Below are 24,533 nucleotides of genomic sequence, written 5' to 3'. Positions count from 1 at the left end.
TTGGATAGCGTAGAAGTAAAAATTACTATTCCCAATCCAGTGAGTGCAACAGTAGGGAAAGTGTTGGATAGCGTAGGGGTAAAAATTACTACTCCCACTCCTGTGAGTGCAACAGTAGGGAAAGTGTTGGATAGAGTAGAGGTAATAATTACTATTCCGACTCCCGTGAATGCAACATTCGGGAAAGTGTGGAATAGCGTAGGGATAAAAATTTCTATTCCCACTCCAGTGAATTCAACAGTAGGGAAAGTGTTGGATAGCGTAGGGGTTAAAAATAACATACAAATAATTAAAATCACTTTTAAAAATAAATAAGGATTTTATTATTAAATACCAAATAAATTAATTAACAATTCCAATATATAATTAATAAAAAATAATTACCAATTAATAATTAATTAACAATAAATTATTGATCAATACCAATAAATAACAGTTAAAAAAAATTAATTGCCCCCAAAATAATAATTATTAAAAAGCAATTACCAATTAATAATTAATGAACAATACATTTATTTTCACAACCACAAATATTAATTATTATACATTAATGACCAATTAATAATTAATCAACAATACATTGATTATCAATACCCAACAATAAATTAATGATTATTTAATTAGAATTAAATTACTTACTGCCCTATTTCCCTATAAACTCACAACACAGTCCAATAATAAATAAACCCACTTAATTTTATTACCAATCAATTAATAAAAATTAATTGCCAATTACCATTTAATAAAAATTAATTACCAATTAATAATTATTTAACAATAAATTAATTATCAATACCAATAAATAAAAATTATTAATTACTTAATAACAATTAAATGACTTCCCACCCTATTCCCCTATTAACCAACAACCCCTATGGTACTAAAAAGCATAAAGGCACTAAAAAAACATTACTATCTTCGAAATATGTTATACATATATTCAAAAACCAGTACAATACTTAACAAAAATGTAAACACAAAAATATAATACATTATAAAGTACATAACACTAATATAAATATCGATATTAGTAACATCGATATTTTTGCTATCAAGATTACTAACTTCGATATTAACAAAAACAATATTTCATACCTTCAGGTCGATATTCTGGTCGTCGATATTCTTGATTTCAATATTCTGTCCCTGCGATAATTACGACTCAATATTACTGTAGGTCGATATTTAAAACTCAATATTTAGACTGCGCACCACGAGATGGCAGGTGTATTGTGGGGATTGGCTGGTTCATGGGAGAGGGAGGGATTATGTTAAGTGCTGATATGCTTTCAGGGTTTATGTCAATGGCTCAGATGATCGTACAATTGCTGTGCTGTAAGTTCAGTTGGGTATCTGTCTGCTGCCTATATCCTGATCAAAACCTATAAAAAGATGCTATAAAAAAAGAATATTAATTATGACATTTCCCACTCTGGTTTATGCAACAGTAGGGATATTTAGGGACTTCGGAGGGGTTACTATTCCTGTTCCAGTCACCACAACAGTGTGGTAAGTGTTGGATTTCAGAGGGGTTAAATTTACTATTCCTACTTCAGACAGTGCAACAGAAGGGAAAGTGTTGGTCTTCAGAGGGATATAAATTTACTATTCACACTCCAGTCTAAGAAACACTAGGAAAAGCGTTGGACCTCGGAGGGGTGAAATTTACTATTCTTACTCCAATCTAACCAACAGTAGGCAAAGCGATTGACTACAGAGGGGTTAATTTTACTATTACCACTCCAAACAATGCAACAGTAGGGAACGCGTTGTATGCTGAAGAGGTAAAATGTTTTATTCCCACTCCAAACAGTGCAACAGTAGGGGAAGTGATAAACTTCAGATGGGTACTATTTCCACCCCAGTCTGTGCAACAGCTGGGAAAGCTTTGGATTTCAGAAGAGTCCATTTTGCTATTCCCACTTCCCACAGTGCAGCAGGAAAGGTTTGATCTTAGGTGGGGTAAAATTTACTATTTCCACTAAAGTCTGTGCAACAGTAGGAAAAGCATTGGACTTCGGGTGGGTTAAATGTACTATTCTCACTTCAAACAGCACACAGTAAGAAAAGTGCTGGACTACTTAGGGGTATATATATTATTCGGATATATGATGTTACAACGCAGACTTTTACTCCGCATACCGTTACAACGCGGTTTTTACAACGCGGATACTGTAACAACGCATGTATTTACAACGCATTTTTTTACAACGCAGGTACCTTTACAACGCAGACCATTACAACGTGAGTATTGGTAAGTATATATTATTATTAATAATATAATAGTAAATTAATTTTAAAAATATAATTTAATGTAATTTTAAATAATTTAATTTCCGTTAATTAATTTAATTTTAAATTAATATTACTTTATTTTTACCATGTACCCCTGTACCCCAGAAACTCAAAACTGACCCTAAACCCCAAAAATAAATTAAAGTAATTTTATGAAATATAATTTAAATTAATTATTGTAAATTAAAAAAATTATAACTTTATTTTTACCCTGTACCCCTGTACCCCAAAAACTCAAAACTGACCCTCAACCCCAAAAATAATGCAATGTAATTTAATTTAATTTATTTACTATTAAATAATTTAATTTAAAATTAAATTTAATGTATTTTTACCCTGTACCCCAAAAACTGAAAACTGGCCCTGAACCCTAAAAATACCCCTTTACCCAAAAACTAAAAACTGACCCTGAACCCTAAAAATACCCCTTTACCCAAAAACTGAAAACTGACCCTGAACCCTAAAAATACCCCTTTACCCAAAAACTGAAAACTGACCCTGAACCCTAAAAATACCCCTTTACCCAAAAACTGAAAACTGACCCTGAACCCTAAAAATACCCCTTTACCCAAAAACTGAAAACTGACCCTGAACCCTAAAAATACCCCTTTACCCAAAAACTAAAAACTGTCCCTGAACCCTAAAAATACCCCTTTACCCAAAAACTGAAAACTGACCCTGAACCCTAAAAATACCCCTTTACCCAAAAACTAAAAACTGACCCTGAACCCTAAAAATACCCCTTTACGCAAAAACTGAAAACTGACCCTGAACCCTAAAAATACCCCTTTACCCAAAAACTGAAAACTGACCCTGAACCCTAAAAATACCCCTTTACCCAAAAACTGAAAACTGTCCCTGAACCCTAAAAATACCCCTTTACCCAAAAACTGAAAACTGACCCTGAACCCTAAAAATACCCCTTTACCCAAAAACTAAAAACTGACCCTGAACCCTAAAAATACCCCTTTACCCAAAAACTGAAAACTGACCCTGAACCCTAAAAATACCCCTTTACCCAAAAACTGAAAACTGACCCTGAACCCTAAAAATACCCCTTTACCCAAAAACTAAAAACTGTCCCTGAACCCTAAAAATACCCCTTTACCCAAAAACTGAAAACTGACCCTGAACCCTAAAAATACCCCTTTACCCAAAAACTGAAAACTGACCCTGAACCCTAAAAATACCCCTTTACCCAAAAACTGAAAACTGACCCTGAACCCTAAAAATACCCCTTTACCCAAAAACTGAAAACTGACCCTGAACCCTAAAAATATCCCTTTACCCAAAAACTGAAAACTGACCCTGAACCCTAAAAATACCCCTTTACCCAAAAACTGAAAACTGACCCTGTACACTAAAAATACCCCTTTACCCTAAAACCCAAAACTGACCCTAACCCCTAAAAATACCCCTTTACCCCAAACATATAACATTTAAAATATAACTATATACTTACCAATACTTACGTTGTAATGGTATGCGTTGTGAAGGTACCTGCGTTGTAAAAAAATGCGTTGTAAAAACATGAGTTGTAACAGTATCCGCGTTGTAATGGATGCGTTGTAACAGTAGTGCATTGTAAAAAATGCGTTGTAACAGGTGCACACCATATTATTCCCACTCCGGTTTGTGCAACAGTAGAGAAAGCATTGGATTTATTTTGGAGGGCTGGAATTTACTATTCCTACCCCAAACACACCTGATGCTGCTTCCGCTCCTTCTTGCTCCTCTCTCGATCCTCGACTAGTGTACACTTCGCAGGTTCCCAGATGCCGGATGCCAGATGAATAGTATCCCCAGTATCAGAGAAGTGCTGGGATTAGCCTGAGTAGACTGGTTTGCCTCTCAGACAGTGCCTGAGAGCCTGTGGCTTTTCTCCACCCGACTATACAGCATAGACGGGTGGAGAACGTTAATTGCACATGACGTTTTGGCCAGCCTAAGAAGGATGGCCAAACCGTCATGCGTACTTAGTAGTGCCCACTACTCCTCCTCCTGAAGCTCCGGATGGCCTGGCCATGTCCCGCTTTGTGACTCTGCTCCCCAGGAGAGGCAATGGTAAAAAAGAAAACGTTAATACAATTATTTATTATCATTTTATTTGTCACTGTTGCCTCTGCTGGGTTGCAGCAGTGGGGTGACGCTTCTCCGCCATAGAGGGGAGCCGCCCATGTCCAAACAGCACAACAGTAGGGGACTTGTTGGACTTCAGAGGGGTTAGTTCTGCTATTGCTACTGCAGTCTCAGCAGTAGGGAAAGTACTTCACTTCAAACACATTACATATATGAGTAACCGTATGAATATAAAGAAAAACTCTTATAAAATGTATTAATTAACATGAAATATATATACACACATGTATTTATAAAGTGAAAACAATTAATCAATTTACATAATGAATATTCAATAATTATCAATTCATATATACTTGGTATTCAATAATTATCTAATTAACTTCCTACCTTATTCCACCACAATCCTAGCAACCTGCACCTAAAATATAACTAAAAAACATAAGTTTTCCATAATTTACATGTTTAAAATTAATTAAATATTAGTCAACAATTTATAGTTAATTGTTAATTAATAATTTCTTAATTACCCTCCCACCCTAGACCCCTATAAGCCTAGCAGTCTGCTGTTAAGAAATATTTGAAATAAACAAGTATTCCATAATTTACATATTTAAAATGAAATAAAATAATTAATTTATAAATACCAATTATTAATTAATTAATCATTACTTAGTTAACTTCCCACCCCATACACCTGCAAACCTAGCATCCTGCAACTAAAATATAAGTAAAATAAAACAGTATTTCTTACAATACATAATTAAAAATCAATTAAATAATTAAGTAATCGTTAATAATAAATTAATAATATTACTTAATTAACTTCTCACCCTAGACCCCTGCCAAGCTCGCAGCCCACAACTAAAATATAAGTAAAATAAATAAATATTCCATAAATTGCATAAATATTCCATAAATTACATAATTAAACATCAATTTAATAATTATTTGACAATTAATGTTTATTTAAAATATATATTATTTTTTTCCTCCCTATACCACTACAAACTTAACAGCCTTAACATATAACTAAAATAAATCAATATTTCATAATTTACATAATAACAAGAAATCATATAATTACATAAAATATAATTCATAATTAATTATTACCTAATTAACTTCCCACCCTATCCAGGGGGATAGGGTGGGAAGTTACTTAGATAATAATTAGGTAACAAACCCAGCAACTCGCTACAACCCTATACATTACAATTACATTTATAAATATTTATATATAATTTAATATATAAAATTAACTAAAACAGTCAAAATCACTTAGAATGACATGCTACATTAAAAAAATTAATTACATTTATATAAACAATAGTAACACATGAAAATATTATATCAACCAAAAGACATTAAAATAATTATAAAACGATATTTTTAACAACTATATCACTGAAAATTAAATGACATTAAAAACATTGATATTACTTATCTCAAAAATTATATTCTTTTCAATTATAGTCTTCTATCATTATATTTATGTCTCACAATATTTTGTTTCCAATAGTTCTGTCTCACAATATTTACATCTCAATATTTTGTCCAAACACCGATGCCCGCAGGCCACTAATACCAGGAACATAGATCAGGTGCACCACTTCTGGTTGTTGTAGCCATGTGCAAAGGTTTTTTCCAATCTGATGAGAACAGCTGTTTAAAGAAAAATACAATTCCTTTTGACTGGAGGATTTTCTATTCTCCTCCTTGGAACTCAAACCGTAATGACCAACACTAAGGCATATCTCATTTAGTCATCAGAGGAAATGGCCTAGACATTCCACAAGAGATTGGCCAGAACAAAGCACTCCTGCAGAGCATCCCTGTTGAATTCAGAACGCAAACTAACATATGAAAGTTCGAAGAGCTCGTAAGCAAATGAAGGGTGATAAGAGGAGGGAGAAGCAGCCTGGTCAATGTCACTCTAATAACACAGGCTATGAACTCCCTGACATCCTCTGCAAAAGCCTCACTGAGTCTCCCTTGGCCAGTGGGAATAAAACCTTCCCAAGGTTGTGAGCTTGAATCTTATGAATGGAGCCCTAACACAATTCAAGACTTTAGTTTGACCTATACTAGACTTCTGTTAGTTGGTTATAATTAAATGGTGGAAGGGCAGAAAATTCAACCAGAGACCTTCTCTGAACCATAAAATGTCTGAATGTAATCTTTATTCTACCCTACTGTGCTGCAGTCAACCTCTAAATACTAATCTTATATCATAATTTGCATAGTTCGGTGATCTGATTCTGCTGCGATGGAGGATGGTCATCATCTTTATAATCATATTAAATTTATTCCAGAGTTCGCCATAAAAACAATACATCAAGCAATACAATACAATTTTATGTGATATACAAAACATATCTAAAAATATATATTAAAGAAATATAAATATTATTATAAAAAGCACAGTAATTAGTATGTCTTAGTATTTCTTCTTGGTTTCTTATCAGTGAATAAACAAAGTTCTGGCTACAGGACTAAATTTCCCATTATTTGTGGAATAATCGCTGTAATCTCTTAAATAATTAGAAGAGAAACAATGGCCCAAAGTACATTTTGCAAAAATATAAATCTGCATACCCAAACCTTTTAAATAATCATAATTAAAACTTTCAAGCTGATAGAACAACAGTGGCTTTAAGTGTTTTTCCATATCTAAGGTTATACATTTCCAAAAAATGTTTTTTTTTTTTTTTTTTTTTTTTGGTGTAAGAACTTTATTGCACTTTTTAATCACACACAAGACAAATCGATAATCACCCATGGTGCGATCGCCTACAACCACAACGGGCCGGCACCCTGCAACCATGGTTACGAGCAACTGTTCCAGAACTACACAGCCCATCAGCCGACATCCAGCGGACCTGCGGCGCATTATTAGATAGAAATCCGTCGCGCGTCAGTGCTATGATCGTTGCCTTATACATCAATAATCTTACATTTTCTCAGTTTTTTGTTCATTGAACTGAAACTTAACTTAACTTGACAGTCCCCAACTTGTAGTTTAACCTCTGCAATCCTCCCTCTGCATCACAGCATCCTCCCTCCCAAGAGCCAGCACAGTACACATGTTTGTCCTATGTCGTCATCTACATGCGTTCATTCATACAACGTCCGCTTCTGTATCTGCCGTGCCATGCACAAGTAAGTAGTCACGTAAGTATCCCCAGTAATCTTTGGGCCTAGAGCCGAGTGGCAGTTCCTCCTCATACGTGTTAAGCGTGTCTCGGCAGTATACCATGTCTTCTATCCAGCGTTTCACCTCCGGTGTTCTTTTACTATTCCAGTGGATTGACACCCTTCTTTTAGCTAACAGGAGTGCAACCGCACAGAATTTACGCTTCAACGCTCTCAGGTGCGGAGTGATACCCAATAGGCAGATCTTTGCATCACAGGACATGTTAACCCCCAACATCTCGTTCAGAACCTGTACTACTTGTTCCCAATAGCCCGCCACCTTTCTACAGTGCCACGCTAGGTGCATGAAGTCGGCCCCTGCCTGGTTACACCTGCAGCAGTTGGAATCCTCCCGTAGGCCGTGTTTGTGTAGTCTCTGTGGGGTGTGATAGACCTGATGCAAATACTTGTAATGTATTATTTTCAAGTTCCCGTTAGGGGTCAGCATACCTGTAAGCATGCATGCGGAGTCCCATTCTACCTCCGTCAGAGGCTCCGCCAGCCCATCGCTCCACCTGTCCCTGGCCTTGAGTGTGGAGCGTCCCACCGCCCCTTGAATACTTGCATAAAGTTTGGATACCATGTGAGACGCCTTGGGTGTGGTCAGGAGTAGTTGTAAGGGTGCAAGGGTGGGCGGCTCTTCTGGATATGACGGTAGTGTTCACGTATTGCTCTACTTAACCTGTAGAAGTTGAAAGTAAACAGTTGAGACGGGTTTGTGATGTAGTGTAGTTTATCGAGTGTCTGAAATTCCCCATCCTTGTATAGGTCCCCCAATGTGTCTATACCGGCACGCCTGAACAGATCCATTCCCACCTTTTCCTGTGTCACCGATAGGGCTGGGTGGTGCGCCAGTGGGAGTGTGGGTGCGTATAGCGGTAGACAGTGTGCCTCTTTACCCATTAGTCTCCATGCCTCAATGGTCGCGTCGACTGTGTTAATGTCCCGTTCATGTAGTCTGGTGCGTTTATGTGTGAGCATATTAGCCAGAGGGATTGGGTCAGTGTCGCCCGCCTCTACCGCCACGTGTGTCAGAAAGGGCACTTCATGATACCAGAAGTGTGCGTACTGTGCCTGCGCGCATAAGTAATAGAGGTAAAAGTCTGGCACTTTGAACCCTCCCCTAGCGTTAGGCAATGTCATAGTGCGCAGGTCCATCCTCGCTTGCTTACCCGCCCATAGCAAATTGAGCACAAGTGTCCTGATGTTTCGGAAGACAGCAGCGGGAGGTTTTATAGGGATGTTGTTGAATAGATAAAGAAATTTCGGTAATAGCACCATTTTCACTATCGCTGCCCTGTCTGCCAATGAGAGAGGAAGTCTGTTCCATTTTTTAATTTTATCTTCCAGGGTTGCAATCGTCCACCCATAGTTGGTCCTGACGACTATTTCAGGGTCTCTGTGAAACCATATACCCAGATATTTTGTGGGTTCCTCCTGCCATTCCAATGGATAGTATAGTTTAGTTGGTTTCGTGCTGTCTGTTAGTGCCAGCACCAGGGATTTATCCCAGTTTATTTGTAAGCCGGCTTGGTGGCCAAACTTGATATATTCCCTCAGGAGAGGATTTAGGTGTTGTTCCGGGTTTTTGACATACAGCACCATGTCGTCCGCGTACAGCGATATGTGTATGGGACGGGAGGGCATTTGAATCGCTGAGTTATGGTAGTGCTGTCGGATTTTGCAGGCCAGAGGCTCCAGCACCAGAGCAAAAAGCATTGGAGAAAGCGGGCATCCCTGTCTAGTGCCTCTGCTGATAGATATGGGTTCCGATATGTATCTGTTTACTCTGATGCGTGCCGTCAAGTTTGTGTAGAGCATCGCTATCCATCCCTGAAATATCCATGGGAATCCCATGCGCACCAGTACCGCGCGGATAAACGGCCAGCCAATGGTGTCGAACGCTTTGGCAGCGTCTAACAGTACTGCCACTGCCTTCGTTTCCGGCGCTAGATAGTGTGCTAACGCGAACAGTGTTCGGGTGTTGTGTGTGGTGGCCCTGTCTGGGATGAATCCCGAGTGATCAGGTCGGATTAACATTGGCATGAGAGGCTTTAACCTGTCTGCCAGCAGACTAGCTATGATTTTGGTGTCTACATTTAACAAGGACAGTGGACGGTAGGAGTCACATTTATCTGCGTCCTTGCCGGGCTTCAGCAATGTGATGAGCAGGGCTTCCCTTAGTGACGCCGGCAGAGTCTGGGCCTCATGTGCCGCCCCATACATCTGCACTAAGTGAGGTGCAAGTGTGTCAGCGTACGCCTTATAAAATTCCGCCACAAAGCCGTCCGGCCCCGGAGCTTTGTTGTTAGGTAGGCGTCTAATGGTGTCGGTGACTTCCTCTATAGTGATGGGGCGTTCTAGGTACTTTCTATGACCATCCGCTAACCATGCCATCTCGATGTCCTCCATATATTTCAGTAATTCCGCCTGCGATGGTGAGGGGTGTGCCTCATATAACGTGCCGTATGTGTTCATAAATTCTCTCAGTATGCCTTTAGTGTCAGTGATCACCTCCCCGGCGCTGGTGGTTATGGTTGTGACATTTTGCGGTGTTCTGCCTGCGCATATCTTAGCCGCCAGCTCCCTGCCTGGTCTACCCCCTTCTCCATTCCTCCTCGCAGTAGCTCGTTTAGTCACATAATTCAGTTCATCTGCCGCAAATGTAGCATGTTCCGTTAATAGCAATTGGATATCCCCCAAGAGTTTAGTGTCTCCCGTTTGTGTGTAGGCCTGTTCTAGGGTTTGAATGGCTTGCTCGCGCGTGTGTATTTGATGCCTGATATCTTTGAGGATGCCAGATGCTGTACTGAGGCAGACTCCCCGGATGGTAGCCTTGAAGGCTTCCCATAGCAAGCCAGGGTCTTCTGTTGTTGGGCTGTTAAGGGCGAAGTATTCCTTTATGGCCTTATGTATGGTGTCGACGTACACTGGGTCTCTCAATGCAGTCGCCTGAAAACGCCAGGTGAAGGGAGGTGGGTCGTAGTGAGGGATGTCTACTTCTAATAGTACCGGACTGTGGTCTGATAGTGTGCGTGGTAAGTGCTTAACATCCGACACCCACGTGAGTATATTTTGTGTGCCCAGCCAGTAATCTATCCTGGACCAACTATTGTTCGCCGCGTTTATGTGTGTCGCCGCTGTCACCCCGGGGTTACGAACCCTCCAGAGGTCCACCAAATTCAGGTCCTCCATAGCCTCCCTCATCATTGTCCTAGCATTCCCATGCTGTTCTAAGGTGTGTGCAGCTCTATCTAGTGAGTCCTGCATTGTGACATTGAAATCTCCTCCCCACAGCACCTGGGGTGTTGTCATATTTGCGATGTTGTGCCATACTTTGCTAAAAAACCCTGGGTCATCCACGTTAGGACCATAAGTGTTCACCAGTAGGATCTGTTGCCGCCTAAGCCTGCCAGCCAGCAGCACGCACCGCCCAGCAGTGTCTCTTTGTATGTCAGTAACTTCAAGGCCCGTACCCTTCCTGATCAATATGCTCACGCCTCTGGAATATGTCGAGTAGCTAGAGTGAACCACTGTTTCAGCCCAACGCGCCCCCAGTGTTGAGGTGCCATCCCGCTCTAAGTGCGTTTCCTGTAAAAAAACAATGTTAATGTGCAGTCTATCAAAATAAGCAAATAGCCGCCTGATCTTCTTCAGGTTGCCTAGACCCCTCACATTCTAAGTGATCAACTTTAGCGTGTTCCTACGTGACATGTATACGTGTTAGGTGATAACTTAACCACAGCAGGTACCCAGTCTGCTTGTTGTATCGTGTGCATATGATGCCATGCCTTATAGCATTTAGAGTAGACAATAACATTCGGTTAAAATGATCAGTATTCACATTACTGCGCGTCCCCAAGGAGTTCGCCATGCTTCTCAGACACAGAGGTTTCAATCGGTTAATTTCTGGTTGTCCCATTTTCCCCCCACCCACTTTAGTGCCCAAACTGTGCCAAAGCCATCCCTGATTTAACTTCAACCTTAACAGTAACTTCTTCATCCAACATAGTTCGGGGTACACCCTCCTGGGGGTGTCACCAGGTTCACACATCTCCATCCACATAGTGGATGTGGACGGTCGCATACGCGCTTTACTAGTGAATAACTTGCGTGCGATTCCTTCCAACCCCTTATCCCCCATCCAGCACTGCTGGTGTCTCTGAAATGTCAATTCTCCATTACGCTGGCCTCCCCTTTGTCTCTAGTTCCTGCTCAAACTTGGGGTGACGCTAAGCAATGCACGCAGTGTCTCTCGCTCAGCCAGTAGTCAATCAATAAGGCCGGTCAGGGTCGCGGCCACCCACCCACTGCCACTCGGACCAGTAGCCGGCCCACCCAGCCTGCAACCGCACTGCGTATACTCACATCTGGATCAGCACCTCCGTGGCATCACATACTTGCAGACAGTACTCACAGCAAGTTTGTAAGTGCTTTTCCGGTCCAGTCGCTGCCACCCATGCTGCCAGCATGGTCCGTGTGATTGTCCGCAAGTAACAGCGCATAAAGATAGCCGTGTCGTGTTTTCGTAGTACAAACATGTCGTCGGCTTGATATCAGTTCAATATTCTCATTCCACATCACTCGTCGGGTCATTTCGGTCTTGCTGTTTTCTCCGCTTTCCTTGTTGCTTGATGAATTCTTGAGCTGCCTGCACCGTTGGTAGTATGATTGGTTTCCCGCCAGTGAGGACTTTGAGCTTCGCTGGATATAACATGGCGTACTCCATGCCCAGGTCTCTTAGCTTTTGTTTGACGGGAGCGAATTCTTTTCGAGCCTGTTGTACCGCCATGGTGTGGTCCAGGTAGAACTCTAGAGTGTTCCCCTGATGTGTAATTTTCCCCAGCTCTCTCGCCCTCCTCAGGACCGTGTCTCTGTCCCTGTAATTAAGCATACGCGCGATGATCATTCGCGGGGTGGCTCCGGGTTTTGGTACAGGGGCCAGTGATCGGTGTGCACGCTCCACCAGGAATACTGGAGATAGATTTTCAGCTCCAAAGAGTTCTTTCAGTAGGGTTTCTATGTAGGTCTCCATTTTTCCCGTGTTCGTGGATTCCGGCAGGCCCGAAATCCGAACGTTGTTCCGCCTGGACCTAGCTTCCTGGTCCTCCACCCTGGCTCGTAGGACTTCCACTGTTTTCTCTAGGGCTCCGCATGTCTTGGCTGTGGTGTTTTGTTCATCCTCAAGCCTCGAAATTCGCTGTTCTGTTTCCGTGAGGCGCCCTTCATGCTGTTCAATTTTCGCCGCCATGTTGTCGACCCTCTGCACCACGTTATCGAGCTTACCGTTCATCTCTTGTAAACTTTGCTGTATCGCCCTTAGCACCGATTCCATGCCCGAGCCCTCTGGTGTCTCCCGGCCCCCTTCCATCTCTGTTTCCGCCGTGTTATTTCTGCCTTGGTTCCGCTTCTCAAATTGGTGCTTTGGTTTGGTTCCGGTCAGGCTTACCCATTTCAATGCACCGTTTCAACGGGTGTTGTTCCGCTGTGTTAGGGCTGCCGCCCGGTGATGTGCTCGTCGCGGAACCGGCACGAGTCGCTGCTGCCGCCGCTCCACCTCTCACAGTGCGTGTGGTCATCCGTGGGCTCGCTCGATTGCAATCAGGCCCCCAGCGAGGCCTCAGTCGTTGGGTGCGGCAGGTATCTCTTTACGCCGGTCTTAGGTGGGGCACTGTGAGGGTAGAGATCCACACTCTCACTCCCCGTTGCTTGGAAGGGTCGCCCTCGTGCAGTCGTTGTGGTCGGCGCTATGGCAAAGACAGTGCGTGTACTCATGAGGTGCCTCTGTCCGCTATAATTCTCGCCTGCATACCTTCAGCTGTGGTGTGCTCGTTTTTCACTTCGTTTCCTCGTGTGGGGGCCCCGCTGGTCGAGCGCCCCGCATGCGTCGATGTTGTGGACGCACAGACTGTGTCAGGAACCATACGCCTCCGCTGTACCCTTGCGAGAGTGTCACTGCCGGTCTATGGAGGGGTCCGACCGGCGGGAACGTCCGCTGTAGCCGCCAGACTCGTGCGTTCCACGGGCGCCGCCATCTTGCCCTCAGTGGAACGCACGCCGATTTGAAGTGGCACCGAGTCCTGGGGTCCTGCGGGGGCCCTGCCGAGTCCTCGATGGTGGCAAACAGTCACTCACCGGTCCGCGCCGGGTGGCAGCCGAGGTCCCGATGCGCTAGGCGTCGCTGAAAGCTCCGGGTCGCCGAGCCTCCGGGGCGGCCATTTTGTGCGGTACCTTCGAGGGCTCCGGATTTGTGGCTGGATCTTCTGACCTCCGCACAGCAGACCGTGGCTTCGTGTAGGTAGAGGTCGGCCTTATATTCCGACGTCCATATCTGCGAACTGCGCTGATTTTGGTGGGGTTTTGAGGGGTCAAAAGTCGTTGAGTGCGCGACCGTCCGGCGGAGCTGACTCGCTAGCCAGCCATACCGCAGTGCGCCCTCTAGCGCCCCATCACATTTCCCAAAAATGTTTAAATAATTGATCACACTTATTTGAACTACCAGAATAATCTGTCTTTCGAAACACTTCAGAAGGCTTCTTTACAAGTTCGAATGCTAGGGGATTAAGAATTTTAAGCTGCACATTTAAATAATGTGAGCAGAGGAGTATGAACTGAATTCTGTCTTACTTGTTGTGTTGATAACTCGTTCAATAGATTGAATTACCTGCTTTCCATTTTGCCTTACAATTGTTCCAGGAAGTGCCCCAAATGCAAACTTTATGAAAGTGCAAGTGGGAACAGAGTGATAAATCTACCTAGATAATGTTTCGTTCCCATGAGACTTTTTATTTGAAGATATAGAAGTAATGGGGAGGACCTAACCAATCTCTTCTGGTGCTCTTTCCTGCTCTTGTTCGAGTGTATGGATTTGACAATGGTCCTATTTCCTGGTGTTCTAAGTTCTGGTGGCATAACAGAAAATTTTGGGGACCACCTGCAAAATGGGATGGGGCCCCAAGACTCCTATGCCTGACAGAAGGGGGTTGCTGGAGGGAGGGTCCCACCTATGCTGCAGTGGCAGCAGCAGTCTATGCAATGGCCCCTGAATATAACATAGGCCTCTGCAGCCCCTGTGTAGGGGGGGTCTAACAGTTAAAGGGGGCCAATCATTCAGCCCAAGGTCAATGACTATATGTGAGATATTTGAAACTCAGGGGTCCCTTCATCATTCTTCAGGAGGGCATCATTTTGAGTAAGGCCACGTCTCTGCTACTTACGGGCGCCATCTATTACCTCATTTAGCACCCGTCACCATTCATCTGTACCTCTAAATTTACTAGCTGCTGAAGTCCTTATGTACCACACTGTACTCTCCTAAACACAGGATCTTCCAGTAACTCTTTTGAGGTGCAAATACATTTGACCAAAACCCCTGAAATCATTAATTATGCCCATCTGCTTACTCACGTCAGGGAAATATTTACTGACCTGCAATATATTTCTCTGAAATTACTTGTCTATTATGTTGCCATTTTTTGAAGCATTTAGGACACTTTATAATCACTGAAAAATAAGAACCGAACTCTGATTACTCTTTGAGCGCTTGTTGAACAGCCCACCAAAAAGAATTTCTGTAAAATGACTCACAAACTCCTAGCTGGCATCTAAAAGACGGGTTATCGAGAAGTACAGTCAAGCAGCAATGTAGAAATTGTTGCCAACCAGTCATGTGGTTATTATTATCAGTAATTTTCATCATAATCCAGACGCACTGCAACTCAAAAACTGATCATTATTAATCACGCGCCGCCCTGCCTCCATTTTCTTGTCAGACGTCGTCATGCTGTCAGCTGCTTCGTGCAAAGGCAAAAAAAAACACACCTTGTTTATGTGTCTGATGTCAAAGAACCTGAGGAAGTTTAGAAACGTTCCTCGACCAAGTTTGTGGGTTGAAGTAAAAATGTGTATTAATTTGTAAAAGAATAATTGCCAGGGCACAAAGTTTTCTCAGGAGCCCACTGCCAGTACTGGCCAATGGTGCTGATTACCAAGACTTTTGATTTCTTCTCATTCCTTAATCACCATTACACTATAGCTCCCTTTTCTCACTCTTGCATGTTCTTTCCTCCCTGCTATTTCTTCTCCAAAGCCTGAAGATGAAAAATAAGTTCCCGTCATTGTGCAGTGGGCCCTGCCTGGATAAACCGGCTCAAAGCAAGCACTATATTTACAAGGAGCTAACCGCAGCAGTGTCACTTGTTTGACGCTATCGCAGGTTTTTTTTTAGCGCCATATTTACAAAGTGACTCCAAAGGCCTTTAGCATCACGTTTTCACTGCTAGGGCCTATTATTTTAAAACCAGATCTGCTTGTGTTAGTTTGCAGTAATGATATGCAAGGTAGGTGTTCCCTCAGAAAAACCATTGCAAAACGGACGCTGCCATATGTACAAGGTTTTACAGAAACAGTGCTACTTTTAAAAAACAGGTGCAGAGTCCCATTAGCTGTAGTTTTGTACAGCTAAGGAAAGCAGGTCTAAAACTGATGCATGCACAGGTACAGAGTCAAAATATCGAGTATTAAATTTCGACCTACCAAAATATCGTGTTTGAAATTTCGAAGGTGCAGAATATCGATGTCAAGTATATCGTTGGACAGAATATCGACTCTAAGGAAAGTAATATCGAATTTCTTTATATCGATGTAAGTAATATCGAAGTTAGTAATATCGATAGCATATATATCGATGTAACTAATTTTGATGACACTAATATCGATATTTGTATTATTTTTATGTTTTTTATTATGTATGTGTTATATGTTTTTGTTAAGTATTTAAATTATTTTGTATTATTTGTGTATTACTTTTATATATTAATACATTTATTTATAAGTAAATTATATGTTTTAGTACCAGAGCGGGTTGTGGGTTTATAGGGGAATAGGGTGGGAAGTAATTTAATTGTAATTAATACATTATTTTTTTATGTATAATTTATTTTGTAATTAATTATTAATTGGCAATAATTATTTTAATTGATAAATTAATTATTTAATTGGTAATTAATGTTAATTTTAGTTAAATGTTATGTTTTAGTACCGGAGCGGGTTGTGGGTTTATAGGGGAATAGGGTGGGAAGTAAATTAGTTGTAGTTAATGAATAATGTTTTTATGTATAAATAATTTTATAATTAATTATTAATTGGCAATTAATTAGTTTAATTGATAAATTAATTATTTAATTGGTAATTAATGTTATTTTTAAGTAAATGTAATGTTTTAGTACCAGAGCGGGTTGTGGGTTTATAGGGGAATAGGGTGGGAAGTAATTTAATTGTAATTAATAAAGTATTTCTATATGTAACATTTCTTTTGTAATTAATGAATAATTGGCAATTAATTATTTTAATTGATAAATTCATTATTTAATTGGTAAATAATGTTAATTTTAATTAAATGTTATGTTTTAGTACTGTAGCGTGTTGTGAGTTTATAGGGGTATTGGGTTGGAAGTTATTTAATTGTAAATATTTAATTATTTATAGATTTTTTGTTATGGATAATTAATGTATTAATTAATTATTATTTGGTAATAAAATATTTTAATAGATAATTATTTTTTTAATTGTCAGTTTAAAATTTTAATTTGTCAATATTTTTTATTAAATTGAAAAATTCAACAATTGTCAAACGTTTCTTAAAAAAATATTAATTTGTATAATGTTTATTAATTGTTAATAGTGATTGAAATTTAAATATTATTTTTTATATTGATCAATATTTTATTCTTTTATATTTATTATTTGTTGAGTAATATTGAATTATTATTATTTATTGGTGTTTGTTGTTAATTTATTGTCAATTAATTATTCAAAAGTAATTGTTTTTTTTATTATTACTAGTTTCTTATTAATGTTGATGTATTAATTATACATTATTTCAAATATAAACCTTATTTAGAAGTATGTTAAAATAAAGATCTATGTTATTAAACACTTTCCCTACTGATGCACCCTTTGGAGTTGGGATAGTAATTTTTCCCGCTATGATATCCAAAGCTTTCCCTACTGTTGAACATTCTGGAGTTGGAATAGTAATTTGTACCCGTACGCTATCCAACGCTTTCCCTACTGTTGCACTCACTGGAGTTGGAATAGTAATTAATACTCTTACGCTATCCAACGCTTTCCCTACTGTTGCACTCACTGGAGTGGGAATAGTAATTTTTACCCACCTGCTATCCAACGCTTTCCCTACTGTTGCACTCTCTGGAGTGGGAATAGTTAATTTTACCCACCCACTATCCAATGTTTTCTATACTGTTGCACTCTCTGGAGTGTGAATAGTAATTTTTCTCCCTACGCTATCCAATGCTTTCCCTACTGTTGCACCCTTTGGAGTTGGAATAGTAATTTTTACCCTTATGCTATCCAACGCTTTCCCTAATGTTGCACTCACTGAAGTGGGAATAGTCATTTTTATCTACCCGCTATCCAACACTTTCCCTACTGTTGCACCCACTGGAGTGGTAATAGTAACTTTTACCCGTACGCTATTAACGCTTTCCCTACTGTTGCACACACTGGAGTTGGAATAGTAATTTTTACCCACTCGCTATCCAACGCTTTCTCTGTTGTTGCACTCTCTGGAGTGGGAATAGTAATGTTTACCTCTACGCTATCCAACGCTTTCCCTACTGTTGCACTCTCTGGAGTGGGAATAGTTATTTTTACCCACCCGCTATCCAATGTTTTCTATACTGTTGCACTCTCTGGAGTGTGAATAGTAATTTTTCTCCCTACGCTATCCAATGCTTTCCCTACTGTTGCACCCTTTGGAGTTGGAATAGTAATTTTTACCCTTATGCTATCCAACGCTTTCCCTAATGTTGCACTCACTGGAGTGGGAATAGTCATTTTTATCTACCCGCTATCCAACACTTTCCCTACTGTTGCACCCACTGGAGTGGTAATAGTAATTTTTACCGGTACGCTATCCAACGCTTTCCCTACTGTTGCACTCACTGGAGTGGGAATAGTAATTTTTACCCACCCGCTATCCAACGCTTTCCCTACTGTTGCACTCTCTGGAGTGGGAATAATAATTTTACCCCCAAAAACTATCCAACGCTTTCCCTACTGTTGCACCCTTTGGAGTTGGAATAGTAATTTTTACCCTTACGCTATCCAACGCTTTCCCTAATGTTGCACTCATTGGAGTGGGAATAGTCATTTTTACTTATCCGCTATCCAACACATTCCCTACTGTTGCACACACTGGAGTGGGAATAGTAATTTTTACCCGTACGCTATCCAATGCTTTCCCTACTGTTGCACTCATTGGAGTGTGAATAGTAATTTTTACCCACCCGCTATCCAACGCTTTCACTACTGTTGCACTCTTTGGAGTGGGAATAGTAATTTTACCCCCTACACTATCCAACGCTTTCCCTACTGTTGCACCCTTTGGAGTTGGAATAGTAATTTTTAATCTTACTCTATCCAACGCTTTCCCAATGTTGCACTCATTGGAGTGGGAATAGTCATTTTTACCTACCCGCTATCCAACACTTTCACTACTGTTGCACTCACTGGAGTGGGAATAGTAATTTTTACCCACCCGCTATCCAACGCTTTCCCTACTGTTGCACTCTCTGGAGTGGGAATAGTAATTTTACCCCCTACACTATCCAACGCTTTCCCTACTGTTGCACCCTTTGGAGTTGGAATAGTAATTTTTACCCTTACGCTATCAAACGTTTTCCATAATGTTGCACTCATTGGAGTGGAAATAGTCATTTTTACCTATCCAACACTTTCCCTACTGTTGAACATTCTGGAGTTGGGATAGTAATTTGTACCCGTACGCTATCCAACGCTTTCCCTACTGTTGCACTCACTGGAGTTGGAATAGTAATTAATACTCTTACGCTATCCAACACTTTCCCTACTGTTGCACTCACTGGAGTGGGAATAGTAATTTTTACCCACCTGCTATCCAACGCTTTCCCTACTGTTGCACTCTCTGGAGTGGGAATAGTTATTTTTACCCACCCACTATCCAATGTTTTCTATACTGTTGCACTCTCTGGAGTGTGAATAGTAATTTTTCTCCCTACGCTATTCAATGCTTTCCCTACTGTTGCACCCTTTGGAGTTGGAATAGTAATTTTTACCCTTATGCTATCCAATGCTTTCCCTAATGTTGCACTCACTGGAGTGGGAATAGTCATTTTTATCTACCCGCTATCCAACACTTTCCCTACTGTTGCACCCACTGGAGTGGTAATAGTAACTTTTACCCGTACGCTATCCAACGCTTTCCCTACTGTTGCACACACTGGAGTTGGAATAGTAATTTTTACCCACTCGCTATCCGACGCTTTCTCTGTTGTTGCACTCTCTGGAGTGGGAATAGTAATGTTTCCCTCTACGCTATCCAACGCTTTCCCTACTGTTGCACTCTCTGGAGTGGGAATAGTTATTTTTACCCACCCGCTATCCAATGTTTTCTATACTGTTGCACTCTCTGGAGTGTGAATAGTAATTTTTCTCCCTACGCTATCCAATGCTTTCCCTACTGTTGCACCCTTTGGAGTTGGAATAGTAATTTTTACCCTTATGCTATCCAACGCTTTCCCTAATGTTGCACTCACTGGAGTGGGAATAGTCATTTTTATCTACCCGCTATCCAACACTTTCCCTACTGTTGCACCCACTGGAGTGGTAATAGTAATTTTTACCGGTACGCTATCCAACGCTTTCCATACTGTTGCATTCACTGGAGTGGGAATAGTAATTTTTACCCACCCGCTATCCAACGCTTTCCCTACTGTTGCACTCTCTGGAGTGGGAATAGTAATTTTACCCCCAAAGACTATCCAACGCTTTCCCTACTGTTGCACCCTTTGGAGTTGAAATAGTAATTTTTACCCTTACGCTATCCAACGCTTTCCCTAATGTTGCACTCATTGGAGTGGGAATAGTCATTTTTACTTATCCGCTATCCAACACTTTCCCTACTGTTGCACACACTGGAGTGGGAATAGTAATTTTTACCCGTACACTATCCAATGCTTTCCCTACAGTTGCACTCATTGGAGTGTGAATAGTAATTTTTACCCACCCGCTATCCAACTCTTTCCCTACTGTTGCACTCTTTGGAGTGGGAATAGTAATTTTACCCCCTACACTATCCAACGCTTTCCCTACTGTTGCACCCTTTGGAGTTGGAATAGTAATTTTTAACCTTACTCTATCCAACGCTTTCCCTAATGTTGCACTCATTGGAGTGGGAATAGTAATTTTTACCTACCCGCTATCCAACACTTTCCCTACTGTTGCACTCACTGGAGTGGGAATAGTAATTTTTACCCACCCGCTATCCAACGCTTTCCCTACTGTTGCACTCTCTGGAGTGGGAATAGTAATTTTACCCCCTACACTATCCAACGCTTTCCCTACTGTTGCACCCTTTGGAGTTGGAATAGTATTTTTTACCCTTACGCTATCCAACGTTTTCCATAATGTTGCACTCATTGGAGTGGGAATAGTAATTTTCACCTATCCAACACTTTCCCTACTGTTGCACCCACTGGAGTGGGAATAATACATTTTACCTGTGCACTATCCAACGCTTTCCCTACTGTTGCCCTCACTGGAGTTGGAATAGTAATTTTTACCCACCCGCTATCCAATGCTTTCTCTGTTGTTGCACTCTCTGGAGTGGGAATAGTAATTTTTCCCTCTACGCTATCCACACTTTCCCTACTGTTGCACTCTCTGGAGTGAGAATAGTAAGTTTTTACCCTACGCTATCCAACACTTTCCCTACTGTAGCAACCTTTGAAGTTGGAATAGTAATTTTTACCTTTACGCTATCCAACGCTTTCCCTACTGTTGCACCCTCTGAAGTTTGATTAGTAATTTTTACCCTTACGCTATCCAATATAATTTTTATTTAATTATGTATTTTATAATTTTTTCATTATGTTACATAATGTTGTATTTAATTAAAAAAATTAATATTGAAAGTATATTTAATTGTTTTTATGTATTACATTTAATTATTTATTATTATGTATGTTATTATTTTATGAGTGTTGATGTATTTGTAATTTATAGTATTTGGTAATATTTTTAAATTAATAAAAAGAAAAAAATATATTATAATTAATAAATACATATTACATATTCTATGTTTAATTTTAATTAAATGTCTAATATTAAATATGTATTATTTATTCATTTCAAACATTCTAAAATATTTTTACATAAGTTTTAATTTTATAATAGTATTATTTACTTTATATTTCTTTTTTTTTACATAAAAAATAACGATATTTTTAATTACGATATTTTTAACATTGATATTTTAGTTTCGATATTTATGTACTTACCATGTTGTAGATAGGGTGTCGATATACTTGCCTTCGATATTCCAGCGTCGATATTCTGTCGGTCGATATCCTGTCTCTCGATATTCTGTCAGAGATTCGCATGCACACTGGTATAAGAGCAGAATTTACCCAAATCACTTTGGCAAGCTCAGCTATGCCATGGATCTACTACTGTTGCAGCTCAGAGCACCAAGGAGATGTCCGCCGCCACCACTAGGGGCAGTGCAGGAGAAGGGAGCCGACATACCGCAAGAGAATAACCCTCATTGCCCTCAGGGAGGAGGAGGTCACTGTCCATTACAGGCTCAGGAGTGAGTCCATCATCCACCTCCTGCACCAGATTGCACTAAGGCTTCAGCCAACATCGCAGTACTACTATCACATATTTCCACAGGTCAAACTACTGGCGTACTCTACATGCCGGAGTCTTGAACTTTCCAACCCACCACAGCTATGGTGGCAGGAGTATCCCAGGCATCCTTCTCAAAGTTCCTCTCCTCTGTCCTGGATGCCATCATAAGCCTCACACCACAGTACCTCTACTTCCCAAATACAGCACTGCAACAATAGGAGCACAAGCAAGGCTTTTATGCTTTTGCAGGATGGACTTGGACTTGGACTGCACCCATGTGCCACTTCTGCCTCCAGCAGCACCATTACTCATCTACTGCCACAGGAAGCACACCTATTCCATGAACGTGCAGGCAATCATGGACCATCTCAGCCTCTTCATAAATGTTCTTGCGAAGTACCCTGGCAGTGCCGATGACTCCTTCCGGCATTCCACCATCAATGAGAGTTTCCAGAATGGTACCTATGGGAATGGCCTACTTGTTGGTAAGTACTTCTCAAGCACATGATTGTCAATTATGTTGTTATATGTTGACATATCAGTCTTGGTTTGAATAAGACAATGAAAGAGTATATGGTGTGGGCCTACATGCTTCAACCATACTACAAGGCATGTGCGCAACACATTCATACAAGTCACACATATCGAGACCGCCTTTGCCACTCTGGACTACATGTACAAGTGAACTGTGCTGATGGAGATCACTCGTCATGATGCTTTGGTGTAGTAGCTCCCCAAATCATATCAATGTTTTAATGCAAAGTCTGTCTGCATGACATTGCATGGCCTCATAGGTATACAGTAAGGCAAACCACAGCAAAGTGCAGCATTCATCCACCCTAAGTTAAGGATGTGTACCATGGGGCTTGTGGTGGCCTTTGCCATGTAAGACCAATGACGATCTCACACATTTCCACTCATCCTATTTCCAGGGACCTTGGGACTGTGTGTAAGTAGTGTGCCTCCGGAGGGGAGGTAAAATGAGGATACATGATTATGTCTCTTTCTCTTGTCCAATTACTATGTGTCCAGCATTCTACAGGACATATAGAAGGTGGGAATTGCAAAGATTGTGGCTTTTTGGTGCTGAAATGTGTCACTAAAAACATGACCTTATGTGAGGACATTAAGCTGACACACATGCATCATGGTGCAAGAGAGGGTGATGGCACTAGAAACTACAATGTGTTGGTGCGTATGTGTACAAACTGTGGAAGTGCTGTATGTTTGGAATATGTGTTACAGCAAAAAAATGATGGACGGAATTCTGACAATGAAAACATTCTCCCCAGTCAAAAGATCTGGGTTAAATCCATTTTTCTTTTGCCCACTACACCACCCCAGTTTGGACCCAGCCATATGCAAATCAGTCTTGACCCTATGCCTCATGGGAACAGTCCAGACCGAACTGCCAGGCCAGGTCTTCCCTGGTCTGGAAACAAGCATCCTGGGACCGGTTTCAGGGTATGTCACCCTTCTTCAGCCAGGCTAACTTGAATTCAGTGACACAGTGAGCAAGGGACTCACGTCTGGGCATACCCATCCCACTTAGAGCGAAAAGTGTTACAGCAAACAAATGATGGACGGAAATCTGACAATGCAAACATTCTCCTCCGTCAAAAGATCTGGGTTAATTCCATTGTTCTTTTGCCCACTACGACACCCCAGTTTGGGTAAACACTCCACTGGATTCAAGCTAACCTGGCTGAAGAAGGGTGACGTGTCATTGCACCGAGTAGAGAAACACACGCTCTTCTGCTCTGAAGTATCCTTGGAGCAGGCACATTGTTATCCAGGTTTCGGCTAGATCATCGCCATCAGATGGAAGCCATTTAAATATGCATTGAGATGGAACTACTGCCCGTCACGCTACGGACACGCACTGTGTTCGGCCTCACTCCCACACCTCCAGTGCTCAGACACACCCATATGGCACTCGTCATTACAGCACTCCACGTGCCTTCTGAATTGCTGTGGTTTTTCCCGGCTGTGCCATTAATTTCTGCCTGCCTACCCTCACACGGGTGCCCGGATGGGTTCCCTATAAGTAATTTTTCTTCACTTTACTCACGGTGACACTCTTTCTACACTAGGAATTGCAGACCATCCTTCAGGTGTCCCTATACTCCTAGGTCCTGAAGAGACCCTATATTGCACACAGGGTCGAAACGCTGTCGACTGTTAACAAAAACGAACCATTATCCAGCACTTATCATTGTATAAAGTGTTGATTGCCACAATCTATACCTCCTAATGGTGGTCTTTATGTTTTA

Source organism: Lissotriton vulgaris, chromosome 11 (assembly GCF_964263255.1).
Source record: "Lissotriton vulgaris chromosome 11, aLisVul1.2, whole genome shotgun sequence".
In the NCBI taxonomy this organism is placed as follows: domain Eukaryota; kingdom Metazoa; phylum Chordata; class Amphibia; order Caudata; family Salamandridae; genus Lissotriton; species Lissotriton vulgaris.
The sequence above is the reverse complement of the archived record's forward strand: the minus strand, read 5'-3'. Positions refer to the sequence as shown.